The following is a 14673-nucleotide window of genomic DNA, read 5'->3' on the forward strand; positions in this document are numbered from 1 at the left end:
AAAATCAAACTAAAAAAAAAACTACCACGAAAAACCTCGTACCTCAAAGATGAGGCCGAGACCAACCAAAACAGGAGCACTACCCGCTCCCACTGTCTCCAGACGCACCGCCGCGTGCAAGTACCGGGTGAAACTCGCCAAAGCCGGCGTAATCCAGTCAAACCGACCCAAAGTGTCGAGGTCGGTGAGAAGATGAAGCACCTTGGTCGACAAGCGCTCGCCCTTGTCGCCAAAGTACGTGGCACCCAAGAAGTACTACAACCACAGCCGCGCCTCCTTCGCGTCGGCCTCAACCTCTGCCTCCGGGCTTGCCAACGGCGCCGGAGTAACACCTGCCACCCTCTCAGCGAAGTGGTCCTTCACATACGAACTCGCAATAAAGTACGGAGTGACATCGGAAGGCTCAGGCAAAGCAGTACCGATCAAAGCAGTAACCACAGGAGAGGACACTCTCTCCGGCGTCGCGGTAAACTCAATGGGCAGCTCGCAGCAGGGAAGGCCGAATATCATGGCAAAGTCCTCTAAAGTCACGCCGACCTCCCCAAACTCCATGTGGAACGACGACGTCGTATCCCAATACCGATCCAACATAGCTCGGATCAAACACAGGTTCGCCCTAATCGAGGACCTGTGAATGTCCCGCCAAGCGGCCACCAACGGCTCAAAAGCCGACCTCTCTATCAACACCCTCGACCCGGCTCGGAGAACGTCGTAGAGACCCAAGCACGTAGAAAAGCCCGAAAAAATCCTCACGGTGCCAATCTCCTGAAATCAAAAACAGACAACGTCAGAATGCCTATTTAGGCCCGACACTTCAAAAAATGACAAAATTCAACCAGGGAATACGACTCAACTTGCCCTCGTGAGCCTGGTAGGAGAGGTGTCGGTCCAGTCGAAGCAACAACTGGCTACCGTCAAAACCCTCGGCCTACTCAGGCGCCGCCCGTAAAAGCAACCCCCGCGGGGCCGTAACTCGCCTAGCTCTCCAGCTTGCGACGTCAACATCGTCCTCGGTTGTCTCCACTCTCCATCTCTTATGGCCACGAGACTCGACGTGGTGGGTAGGGCCCAACTCAACGACCCTGTTGACGTCCCGCGACGACCGCCTAGTCGCCCGAGAACGTTGCTCCCTGGAAGAAACCCTCCTCCCGGAGGTACTCGCCTCAGCCACAGTCTGAGCTCTCCCAGTGCTAACAGCCCCAACAACGGGCTCCTCACGCTCCTCGACGGCCCCTGAGGCCCCAACAGTCTGCTCAGGAGGTCTCTCCTCCTCAGTGACGTCCTCCACAACCATGGCAGGCGTGCTAACCGGAGTGCTAACCGGGCCCGACCCGAACAACTCCTCAAGAGTCGCAGCCATGAACTCGGCCTGCCCCGAACGCTCTCCTACAAACAAAAAACGTCAGCCGAAATTTCAGCATTACGACGGCATTAAATGGATAATTTAAAAAAAAAGAAAAAAAAAACAACCTGCAATGCAAAAAACAAGGGCAATCCCGCCCGAAATCCAACCAAACCCTTCACAAAAAAAAACACAGAAACGACTCACCCATCTTTTCAAGCAAAAAACGAGTCAAAACCACAAAAACGGCATTTCAAGACCCTTACAGGCTCCGCCAACAACCCAAAATACATTCCCGACATAATGGGGATTTTTCTACGGTTCAAAAAGGCAATTCCAAGCTAATTTGGGCCCCAAACCGGTCAAAATTTCAAAACCACCACGAAAAGGCAAACGTGATTTTATCACGCCTCAAGGTGACCTAAATTACCAATAAGGTCCAATTCATGGCAAACTGACTCAATTCAAGCCCAAATAGGCGCTTATTTGGTCAGACGTAAGACTGTCGCAAAAGGCAAAAATCCAATTTTGCCCACAAGCATCCAACGAAGGTCCTTAAATGACAAATACGGGTTTTCCCAACTACAATGCAACCTAGTGGGACCCACTACCCAAGCAAATACACTTGGCATTGTGAAATGAGACGGTTTCTCCCCTCACTCACGTTTTTCGAGCATAGGGAGCGGGAACGGGGACCAAAATGCAAACTAGAAGCACCCCTATAATCCTAAACAGGTTTCTAACCTAATGCAAGCATCAATTTCACTCGAAATGGGCTCAATCAAAAACGCCCAATTCGATTTTTAGGGCAAAATTCGCCCTAATTCAACAAAGCTAAAGATCAACAAATTTAAATGGATTCAAGAGGAAATACTTACCTTGAGATGACATTGTTGATGAAGGCAAGAATTTGAACAAGCTAGAAGGTCCAACAATTGCGGATTTGGCATTGTTTTGTCGAAGAGAAGGAAGACGAGATTATGGTTGATATGCGGCCTGACGTCGCGTCTTTTACAGAAAATAGGGAAGCCCCTTTGGTTCGCCAGGTGGCTCGCGCCTTAAGCAGGCCTCCCCCTTGCTCTTTCAGCGGATTTTGGGCTTTAGCTCAATTCCCGTGACAAACTTCGAACTTTCATTTGACGATATTAAAGGTCGTCATTTTTCTCAAAAACAAATAGTGAAAATTCAAATTCACAATTTTTCGAAAGCTTTAAACGACGGCACATAAACCGTCCCTCCAATCGAATAGTGAAAATTTAAGTTCACTATTTTCGAGAATTTTCAAGCAAACGGCGATCAAAACCGCCAATTTCAAAAGTAATGGTGAAATCAAAATTCACCATTTTCTTTCAAAATTTAAAATAATGGCGAAAATTCGAAAACCGCTATTTCTCCAAATTTTAAGCGACAGCAATTAAAACAGCCATTTTCAAGATAATAGGTGGAAATTGAATTCCACTATTTTCACCACACATGTCAACGGCAACACATAAACCGTCACATCAATCAATAGTGAAGATTCCAAATTCACTATTTCCATCACATGTCAACGACGGCACATAAACCGTCACTTCAATCAATAGTAAAGAATCCAAATTCACTATTTCTTTCAAATATCAACGGCGGCATATAAACCGTCATTTTAAATTTAATAGCAGATTTAAAATTTGCTATTTTCCTTCAAAATTCGAACAAACGGCGATCAAAACTGCCACTTCAAGTTCAAAGAAGAACGACGAATGGTGAAGATGCAAAATTCACTATTCTTTCAAATACCAGCAGAGGGCTTCCTCGCGGAACCCGCTCATTCCAAAAACAGTGGTAGTGAGAATCCATACTCACTATTTCCCCAGCGACATCACGAGTTCGCTACTTTCAAAACAAGCCCATTCGACGCGGCTACTCCCATGGTCCATTAACCGACCGTACAATGGCTGGCGAGCCTTTGTCCGCAACCCTTCAAGGACACATCCCGAAGATGCCTCTGGTACATTTCCTTACCATGGCTGGCGAGCCTTTGTCCGCAACCCTTCAAGGACACATCCCGAAGATGCCTCGGGTACATTTCCTTACCATGGCTGGCGAGCCTTTGTCCGCAACCCTTCAAGGACACATCCTGAAGATGCCTCGGGTACATTTCCTTATAATGGCTGGCGATCCTTTGTCCGCAACCCTTCAAGGACACATCCCGAAGATGCCTCGGGTACATTTCCTTACCATGGCTAGCTAGCCTTTGTCCGCCACCTTTCAAGGACGGATCCCGAAGATGCCTCGGGTACATTTCCATACCATGGCTGGCGAGCCTTTGTCCGCAACCTTTCAAGGACACATCCCGAAGATCACTCGGGTACATTTCCTTATCATGGCTGGCGAGCCTTTGTCCGCAGACGTGCAAGGACATATCCGAAGATGCCACAGGTATGACTCCTTCTTATGGCTGGCGAGCCTTTGTACGTAGTCTAACGGACTTTAAACGACCCACAAGCATAGTCGACAGACTCTAAACTGTTCCCGACGACAGGTTCTTGACTCGTACCCTCGAGTCGCCTTGGCGTCGCCATTACCGACGGCAGGTCCTTGGCCCGAATCCTTTTGAGCCACCTCGACGTCACTTGGGTCTCCAGGTTGTAATCTTCGATTGACCTGGGGGCTCTACTTTGACTTTCGTCCTGTCCAAGCCTCAGTCAAAGTGGGGGCTCTGTAGATACCCAGTATCTGCTAAGACCCCAACAAACACCCGATGATTATCGGACTACATCATGTTTTGGAATCGCGGCGTTTGATCGACAGTTTGTGTACAACTTAACGTCGGAAAACATAAAATGATTTCGAAAAAAAAACATCTCAAAACATTTCAAAAATACCTAGAGTGTTTAAAGCACGACGACGGAGTCACAATGACACTAACTAGAGTCAAAATCGACACGAACCGAAAACCGACTCAAAAATTCAAATACCGACTCCAACAACGAGTCAAACCGAGTCAACCACAAAAAACAAAACATTTCAAACCTTCTACCTTAAGTTTTCCCGGATTCATGTTGGTCAAGGATCAAACATGTGACTACAAAACCTCGGATAGAACAAATCATGATTGCGTTTGTTGTGAAAGTGACAACACAGCTCGAAGACCCGCGACGTGGCTCGCGCCTCTTTGAGCACCCCAGGTGGTCACGTCGCTCAAAACTAACACAACCACTCATTCTCCTATAAATACCCCTAAAATGCCACCCAAATGGGACTCACGCGAGTGTCCGCCCCCTCTTTTCTCCCTTAAAATTCTCGACTCGACTTCTTAAGTCACAACCCGACGCGTATTTACGACCTACCGATCGTAAACACGAGCCTTAAACATTGTTTGGTACCGTCATTGTGCATTAAACCACTTGACCGACCACTTCGACCACTACACCATCACTAAACTTTTAAAACACTCTTTTACTTAGCAAAACGGTTTTAAACCGAGTTTTTTCCGATCAAACGAGTTGTTACACTTACGTCGGTCACTCGCCATAACCAAACATGTAAGTATGAGGGTGTAAAAATCCTCTTTTATTATGTTTTCATTTGTTTCATGACTCTAACATGCTAAAACATGCATAACATGAACCAAAACATGGAATAAATGAGCCAAAACTGATTTTTGGTCTGAGGCAGAAGCCCCTTTGGTCGCCAACTAGCTCGCGCCTAAATAGGGTATTCAGGCCATAAATCAACCGTGTTTGTTCTCGTCATTTCCCTTAATCCATTTTTCATATTTGTAATCGGTTTTCACCATTTCAAGTATTTTCGAACCTTTGTTGTTTTATTTCACATGTTTTAACCATAAAGCATTTTTCACCCTTGGTTCCTCATACCATGACGGTTAAATCCGTGTTTCGGTGATAATATTTAGTTGATGACATTTAGAAGGTATTTTAAAGCCTTTTATTTCATTTCTTTACATTTTCAAACAAACATATTAGTCACAAACACAAAGTCATCCTTGGTTCTACATACCATGCCGGATTTTAACCCGGGTACGATGATGAGTACCGACTAATTACATTCAAATAGACTTAAAACAATTAGTCCATAATCATTTTCAAAACTATTCATGTCAAGTTTGTCAAAGCGAACCCGACACCGAATATTATCAAATAATGATGATTATTCGAGTCTAGTTCTTCAAATCAACAAATGCGGTCTAAACGACCCCTTCAAATCAAACCGGGTTCAAAGACCCATTTGCAACACGTTTTATAACGTTTTCTAAAAGGTCAGAACACGGCACATAAACCGTGGGCTAACCCGCGCCTAAACAGGCTCTCCATTTCTCATTTTCAAAACCAGAGGGAGGCCCCTTACACCGCCGGCTGGCTCGCGCCTCATGTAGTTGTCTGATACAGGTAGGGCAGAGCAAAAAATCCGATTATCCAAACTGATCCGATATCCGATCCGTATCCGATCCGAATGTTTGGATATCCGATCCGAAAGTTAAGTTTGGTTTGGATATCTGATCCGAAATCTTTGGTTTTGGTTTGGATATGGATATTAGAATTAAAACATTTGGATATCCGATCTGATCCGAAACTATAGTTTTCTAGTATAATTTCGAGAAAATAAAATTTTATTTGATATAACAACTTAATTAATGTTTAAAATATTAGAGAAATATCTAGGTGGTACTTCAATTTTATATCGAGAACATTGGAATAAGAATACTAAAGAAAATCATCATGTAAGACTATGAATATAATCGTGTTTCAAACTTAATTTTAAAGTAAATTCAAAAGTATGGATATCCGATGGATATCCGCATCCGATCCGATTATTTTGGATACCCGAACATTGGATATCCGAAACATTTGGTTTGTATATTGGATATCTAATTTCAGGATTTTTAATACGGATATCCGATCCGAACTAGCACTTTGGATCAAATACCCGATCCGTACTCTGCCCTAGATACAGGGCATGTTCCCTTCCATCATTAGTCTAGGACGATCCCGACTCCGGCTAACCCGGATATAGGACGGATCAGATGACTGTTCAAACCATATTTGCAAAATGCCTTACTAAGACAAATGGATCATTTTATGCACCGTAAACCTAATACGGTAAATGGATGTTTAATTTCCGTTTTGCATGCAAATCAATCATTAATCCAACTCGACATCTTATACTTGATACTTGGATTAAATCAACCAACTTAGAAAGCTCTCACATGTTAGGTTTAAATCATTGGATGCGCATTCATGCATTTAAACCGTTTTATCAACTTTTGCATTCAACCAACCAAGATCGATCAGTAGAGGCCGCTAAACGCGGGCGCGATTGGGTGTCTGATCAAAGGGCTTCCCAATATGTATCTTCACCTCTTACTCAGAAACTTTGGATAGTGGACGACCTTATCCAGGGCGTACGAGAGTCATTCTAGAGATATGATGCTAAGGAGGGACGACTTCCTTATCTTTAGTACCTATGTCAAACGCTGCTTTGTGCTTCGATTTGACCGAGGTATAAAGTGAAATTCGAACGGGTTCCAGGCATCCCACAAATGCTTAGTGGTGACTCCGAACATCTCTAATTGTTTCGAGACCCTTACCGAGATGAAACCGACCGATCTAAAACAATCCGGTCGAAAGCATTTTTACGCCGCCGAGCGTGGCTTTAAAAAAAAGACCGTTGTATGTGCACAGATCGAGGTGGGCTTGCAGGTGGGCTATGTCCACAGAAAGATGGCTCAATGTTGATTGTGGCAAAGAAGTCACGGCCTTTATTGTCAATGGAGGATTAGTGACTTATTTGGCTAAGCACTTTAACCGAGATTTCAACAAGAACGACACATATACACCGGGAAAGGGAGGCCATATTATTTATTTGCACACCATGGTCCAAAAGTTCAAATGGGTCAAGAATGATACTCTTGATAACAAATTTAGGTTGTTGACAAATGAAGCTAAATCCTTCACGTTGCTTACGAAAATTTGCCGCTTGAATGTTCATATGCCGAATTACCTTCTCCCACTCTCCGAGGAAGCCGAATATATTATTCAACACCAAGGGTAAGAAGTTGCCAAGGCCTCCTCCTCCATTATCACCCCACCTTACCCATTCACCTACCATGAATTTAAAACCGAAAATGCTAAGGTGGGAAATGACTACTTGACTCTATTGATGAAGGAAATGCATAAACAAGCTTACGAAGATAGAGTCAATGCTTACAAAGCACAATATCCGCCCCTCCTACATCTTGCTAGGCAAGGACTTCTCGATCCATCTTGTCCTTGGCCTAGTTGGGCGGATAAGGAGGTCTTCTTTCCTAGCACTTCTAGAGGTGGTAGATCGGGTGAAGAGGAGATGGTTGTTGATGAGAGTGGTTAGCAAGAAGGTGAAGAAGAAGAAGAGAATGAAGAAGAGGAGGGAAGTGCAAGTGAGAGTGGTGATGACTCCACATCCATGGAGGTTGATGATGCCCCAAGTGAGGAGGTTAATGATGATGGTGATGACGCAATAGGCGAGGACTAGCAAACTCTTGGGAGAATCCTACATTCTTAAACGTCCTTTATGGTTTGTCTACTTCTCTTGTTTTTCTTATAATTTTATCTTGATCATGATTTGTGGAGTCCTAGCATCATCTAGAGGACTAACACCTTGGTCCCATTGAGGTGTTCATTTTATTGTTCCCATTTTCAAAATCCAAAATGATAAATTTTAGTTTCATGCATTGCATTTTTGTGCATGAACTCCCTCAAAATTTTTGACATTAGTAATAGTGTCTATTTTGGTTTGGGGATGTTTATGCATATGCATTGGGAGCTAATCTAAATTATGCTCTCCACCATAACAAAAACCCATGCATCATATAGCATAGCTTAGTTTGCATTCACTCTTGTTTATATGCATATAATTTGCGTTTAGCTTAGAAATCATACATTTTCATATAAATTGCATAATTTCCTATCGTATTGGCCATTGGGGACAATGCCCACACTAGTGTGGGGATGGAAAATTATAACTTGACCTTTTTAAAACAAAAATGATAAAAATTGAATTTTTTTTTAAAAATACAAAAATATGTCTTTTATTTTCATTAAAACAAAATACAAAAAAATTCAAAACTTCAAAAATTCAAAAATTCAAAAATCCAAAAAACATGTTCATTTCCTTTGTAGTGTAGTCTTGTATATATTAGTTTGTATATATTGTGTTTGTTCATCCTTTTCACATTGATCGACTACGCCACATCCTAGACATGAGGATATTGAAGACCGCATGGTATGATCTTTCCAATCTCCTTTTTCCTCTTTATGTTAATGACTATGTGGCTTTATTTTGTTTGATGCGGTATGAACAATGTGAAATTAGGATTGCATTTAGATTATTTGGCATACTAGTTGGTAGAAGCATATGCATTAGGTTGTATATATGTTAGTTGCACCATGGAATATAGTTGCATGTTAGAAACATTTTGTGAAACCGTCTATTTGGGAAGCTTGACAAGTGTATATAAGGCCCTTGTAGATACTTTTTATTCTTAAGACTTTGCTTGTTAGAATACCTGTAAAACACTCTACGATGTGTCATGCTAGTATCCTTTGACCCATGGATTAAGGCCTAGTCTAGAGTACCTTGTGGTGTGATAACTCCTTGGCTACCGTTTACTCCAAGGTGACCCTTGAAACCATGCAACCATCATCCATGTTCTACCACATTTTGTCATCAAAGGGAATGGGCACGAAAATTGTTCAAAAATTTGAGTTCAAGAAATGAAAAGAAAAGAAAAAGTTTGCAGTTGCATCAAAAGAAATGCAAAGAAAAGTTGAAATTGTCAAGTACTGAAAATGCCAAACATCAAAAGAAATGGCAAAAAGAAAGTGTTCTCAAATGTCAAATACCACAAGAAATTGGGGGGGAAAACAACAACAAAAGCAAACTCCCAAAATGAAACTCAAATACTATTGATCCCTTTTCCACGAATCCACTTTTGTGCATGGTAGAGAGGGGACGACCCTTCTTCCTGTCTAGGCAAGAAGGAGAATTCCGCGATCCTCCAGTATTTCTAACACCATAGGGAGTCTATTCTTGACAAAAGCATTTAACGATTGAGGACAAAGGTAACCTAGCTTGACACAACTTGGAGGTGATTTATTGGTATCCTTCTAGGCTTAGTAGTTTGAAGAAACCATATCTATAATGGAATGTGTACCCTTAGATTGCTTCTCCTTTAGAGAATTTCCGCCACTTAGATGAGAAAGTGGCTATTCGTTTTTGTAGATGAATCCATTACTTGTTTTGTGTGCTTTAATGTTTGGATGTGTCGCCATTTTGGCAAGACCCACCTTACATTGCAAGAAGGCATCCTACCTCATGGTTATCTTGTTGTGAGTTGAAGAGGCGGAGTGAGACCCGCTAATTGTCTCATATCGGCTATATTAGTATATTAGTTTAAATAAGGGTCCTAGTTTTTGTCACCTCTTTACTCGATATGAGCAAAGGTTCGGTTTGGGGATATTTGATGTGACTCATATTAGAGCATATTTAGTCCCCGAATCAGCCTCGTTCTATTGGAGCTAGTGTTCTCCACAGTTAGTGTGATAACCTTTATAAATCTCTTATAGATTCACAGGGTTAACTTAGTATTTTATCAGTTGATTAACGTTTACTAATAACGGTTGGTTTGCTAGAAGTTTGACGTTATTATCATACTGATGGCGGTGATCAACTGGTCCCTAAAAGTCACACCTAAAGGATGTGTTTGAGAGATGTGATTATATGAAAATATAATCACATTGATGCCTTATATGACTAAAAGGTTAGTCCATGTATTTGACTAAAAGGTTAGTCAATGTGATGATGAGTCGATTATTTAATACAATTAAATAATATCAGCTGAGACGAATTAATTGTTAATTTGTAAATTGAATATAAACTGTTATATTTAATTAATGTATATAATGTTAGCTTAAACGAATTAAGATGTTAATTCGTAAATAAACGTAATCGGTTATATTTAATTAGCAAATTATAAATATGCGATATTTATAGTTATTGTATATATTATACGAAGTTGTCATAATAAATGATGACAGACCGGTATTAATAAATCGACTACAAAATGTTGTGTGTGGACTTTTTAATACGTGACGACATAAATGACAATTGATAATGATACAAATTTTATACAATATGATAACAACCTAAAATAAGAAGATTTTTCTCCTTATTTGTTTGGTTGTTACACGTTTAAAGGGGAGAAAAATAAGAAAAAGATCTTCCCCTCTTTTCTCGTTTTGGACGGTTAAATAAAAGTGAGGGTAGGATCATTTTCTCTCTTGATTTTTTTCTCGATACTCTCATCACAAAACCCTAAAAATTATTAGGAATTAGGGTTCTCTTTCTAGCAAGAAAAAGGCTTTTCTCGGAGCATTTTGGGTGCAACGATTAGGAGAATATCGATCTCGAAATTGTTCTTAGGTCAAATTGCTAGGACCGGAGGTTAATTCTAATCTCTATTCTTTTGTTTATGCATTTCGATTATGACTCGTAATTTCATATTTCATAATTTCGTTATAATTCGAATTTTCTTGATGAAATATACCGATATTTCTAACAAGTGGTATCAGAGATTAGGCCACGAAATTATTTTATATGATTTTCATAAATGGATTAAAACAAAAAAAAATATTTTCGGCCGTATCATTTTTTATTTTTTGCCGAGATGTTTTTTTTGTTTTTGATGCCTTGTTTCTATTTTGTTTTATTGATATTGTTGTTTTAATATGTTAAGATGATAATATGATAAATTTGTAGATGTTTTGATTTAATAAGAATTAAATTGAAATGTAAATGGAAATTGTTTTGATTGATGATGTTCATTTGTTTTTGCTATATAGTTTTGGCATACATGGTGTTAAATTGTTGTTTAAGAATCATGATTCATTAATTTAATAATGTTCAAATCAATTGTGATCAATCAAATATTCAGATAATCGATTTAATCATAATTTAGATATTTATTTTAAGAGGTTAAATTGAATCATCTAGTTTGGATCTATGTTTAAATTAAACGTTGATGATTATGCCAATCTTGTTATAGTAGCAACATTAAACAAATTTGTTCAAATAAAAGGGGTTGTTTTCGAGGAAAAAAAAAACCTGTTTTTCGAAATTTTAGGGCAGAATGCCAAGAGCAATAAAAAAATAAATTTTTTTTTCGTGTTGATGTGACCATAATTAGCGCATATTTAACCCCTGAATTAGCCTTGTTCCCATGCTTTTTAGTGCATATTTGGGTCATTTCTTATCTTTAGTTCTTTGTTTTGCATATTCTTTGAGATTTTGATCCCTTGGTAGGAAAGGAGTAAGAATCTTGCATTTTCATGGCAAAACGAGACTAAATTAATCGAATCCAATGACAAAGCATCAAGGAGAGACAAGATTAGAAGGCCTTTGTACATATTATAGTAGATGAGCAATGTTGAGAAAGGATCCTTGAGTCCCCAAGGAAATCTCCAAGGAATTTATGAAGAAAAGGGAAGAAAAGAAGAAGAAATCTTGCTGAAGAACAATCCGTGCGGATTGACTACAATCTGGCCGTCCTCCACCTGCACAATCTGTGCGGTTTCATCCCAAGACGCTCGGGTTAGCACTGCCACAATCCGCCCGGATTCCTCCAAAGGCGCTCGTGTTCCACCGCCAGAATCCGCCCGTCCCGACACTAATCCGCTCGGATTCCTCTACAGCGCAATTTCGTCTTCTCCAAGCTACAAAGAAAGAAGCCCTTCCTTCGAAAAATACCGGCTCCTCCCTGCTCAATCTAAAAAGTGTAATTACTAGTTTAGCCCTTAGTTAACCCTAATGCATCTCCCTAATCTCCACTATAAATACCCCATTAGTCTAATTAGAAGAGCATGTTCTTCTTATCAATTCTTAGAGTAGTTAATACCAATCAAATCTCTCTTTAATTTTGTAATCAACAATTAATCAAGTTCTAATACAAGTTTTATTTCCTTAATCTCTCTTTTGTTCATCCTTTATTTTGGGTAATTGAAGATTATTTGGGTTATTATTGGGAGATCGACAACCTCTCAATCAAGCATCAAGTACTTCTTTTATCTTTGCTTTATTATTGGAATCATTAGTAGGTATAATTCTCTTAATCCCTTTTTAATTATTGTTAATTACTTTCATTTATTCATCATGTTTCATTTTTTTGGTATGATTGACAACCTTGCTAGCATGATCAACATGATAATGAGTGAGTAGTCTCTTAGCTAGGGTTAATGGGTGATTAGGGGAAACCAACATGGGGAATGATTCATGCTTAAATTAATATGCTTTCATGTTTTATTTGCTTGCTTGTTTTGATCTCAACTCATGCACATGTTATATTTGATGAAATGCTAAACCTATGAATCCTTGCATTTACCACCATCTCCTGTCTCATTAGACCATGCATGTTGTTGAGTAGGGAAGACTAAGTCGACTTGTAGGTGTTGTACAATCTAATCGATTCGGCTCCGGGACCCAAACTTTCCTAGGATTGTAAGATATAACCCAACTCAATCCATCACAACAATAATTGCTTGCTTATAATTTGAGAACATGTTTGTATGATCAATTCCCATGATTCCCCTATGACCCCATGACACCCTAGTGCTTTTTAATCAATTGTTTACAACCCTTTAATTCATCTTGCTTGTTTATTTCCATTGATATTTTAGTTTAGTGACCTTCTACATCAACCCAATTTGTGACACCCCTAAGACACCACTAGTTGCAATAGAAATCTCATTTCAATACCCGTCCCTTGGGATCCGACCTTTACTTGACTCTTTACTAATTGTAGAGTTGTTTGTGAAGCTATAAATTGTGTTTTGATTCGGACGTGACCCAACGACTACACCTTAAATTGTGAATACGAAACGGACCGATCAAAAATGGCGCCGTTGCCGGGGACGGTGTTTACTTGATTTAGATTTCCTTTTATTGTTATTAGTTGTGTCTTTCTTCGCCTTGGGGAAGTAAAACTCCTCAAGGTTTGTTCTAATTGTTTTCGAGTTGTTTGATATTTTGCATGTCTAGAAGGTCACAAGGTGATTTGTTACCTTTTGACCGTGAAATTGAAAGAACCTTGACGAACAATAGGAGATTTGCTAGGAGGAATTTGAGAGGTATTAGTGAGGTTGTTCAACCAACTATTGAGTTCATCAACCCTTTTGCAAGAGAAGGAGAAGAGAACCCATTACACAATACCCCACAAAATCAACCTACAATGCCAAAATTCTCATCACATTCCGTACCCACCGAGGAGAACCTACCCAATGGTACTCCTACACCACAACATCTAACCGGAAATTTTATTGCCAAATCCGCCTTTATCCAATTAGTCGAAAGGAGCCAATTTGGGGGGATGCCTAGTGAAGACCCTCATTCTCATATGGAACCCTTTTTCGACTATTGTGATGCGATCTCTCAAACCGGTGTTACTCAAGACCAAATTCGACGGGTCTTATTTCCTTTTTCTCTAATCGGCACCGCGAAATAATGGTTGAAGGGCCTTGACAAGGCCACTCTCGGAATAGATTCTTGGAAGAAGTTGGCTCTAGCTTTCTACAAAAAATTCTACCCATCGGAAAAGACTAACATGCCAAGAGCTCAAATTACGGGTTTTAAGCAAAGGGATGAAGAATCTTTGTATGAAGCTTGGGAGCGGTTTAAGGGAATTTGTCGCTCATGTCCTCACCATGGACTTAGCGAATGGTTCTTGGTACAACAATTTTGGAACGGTTTATATGAAGATTCAAGGAACATTCTCAACATGGGATCAAATGGAATGTTCACCGAAGTTGATGACAATCAAACATGGAACAAAATTGAGGAAATGGCGGTCCATAACTCACAATATAGTAGACCTCGCAAGACTACTAGAGGAGGAAAGCATGAAGTGGACTCCGTTACTCAATTGGGTGCTCAACTTAGTGCTCATATTGACACAATCAATTTGAAGTTTGAAAAAGCTATGGCTAGACTTGAAGAAGTCTCAAAATCACCAAAGCATCATGTTAATGCCATGACGGCATCCTCATCAATCCCAAGTGGGATATGTGAGAATTGCGGAACTTTGGGATATGACCAAAGTGAATGTAGGGGAACAAATGAACAAGTGAATGCTTTCCAAGCATACAAGAGTGGTACCCCTTATTCCAACTATTACAATGAAAACACCAAGTTTCACCCAAATCTCTCATACAAAAGCCAAAATGTTCAAAACCCTCAAACAACATACACTCCACCACCCATGAGAAACCAAAATCAAAGACCCTTTTACAATCAAAACCAAGGTT

General features: G+C 40.2%; 1 non-coding gene across 1 annotated transcript; it reads right to left on the bottom strand.

The window, feature by feature from the left end:
• Positions 1 to 13973: 13973 nt before the first annotated feature.
• LOC141634777 (small nucleolar RNA R71) lies at positions 13974 to 14080 on the bottom strand. The gene has a single exon (XR_012539499.1). It is a non-coding gene; the product is annotated as a small nucleolar RNA R71 (small nucleolar RNA).
• Between the last annotated feature and the right edge of the window lie 593 nt (positions 14081 to 14673).

The sequence above is a fragment of the Silene latifolia genome, chromosome Y (assembly GCF_048544455.1).
Source record: "Silene latifolia isolate original U9 population chromosome Y, ASM4854445v1, whole genome shotgun sequence".
Taxonomy (NCBI): domain Eukaryota; kingdom Viridiplantae; phylum Streptophyta; class Magnoliopsida; order Caryophyllales; family Caryophyllaceae; genus Silene; species Silene latifolia.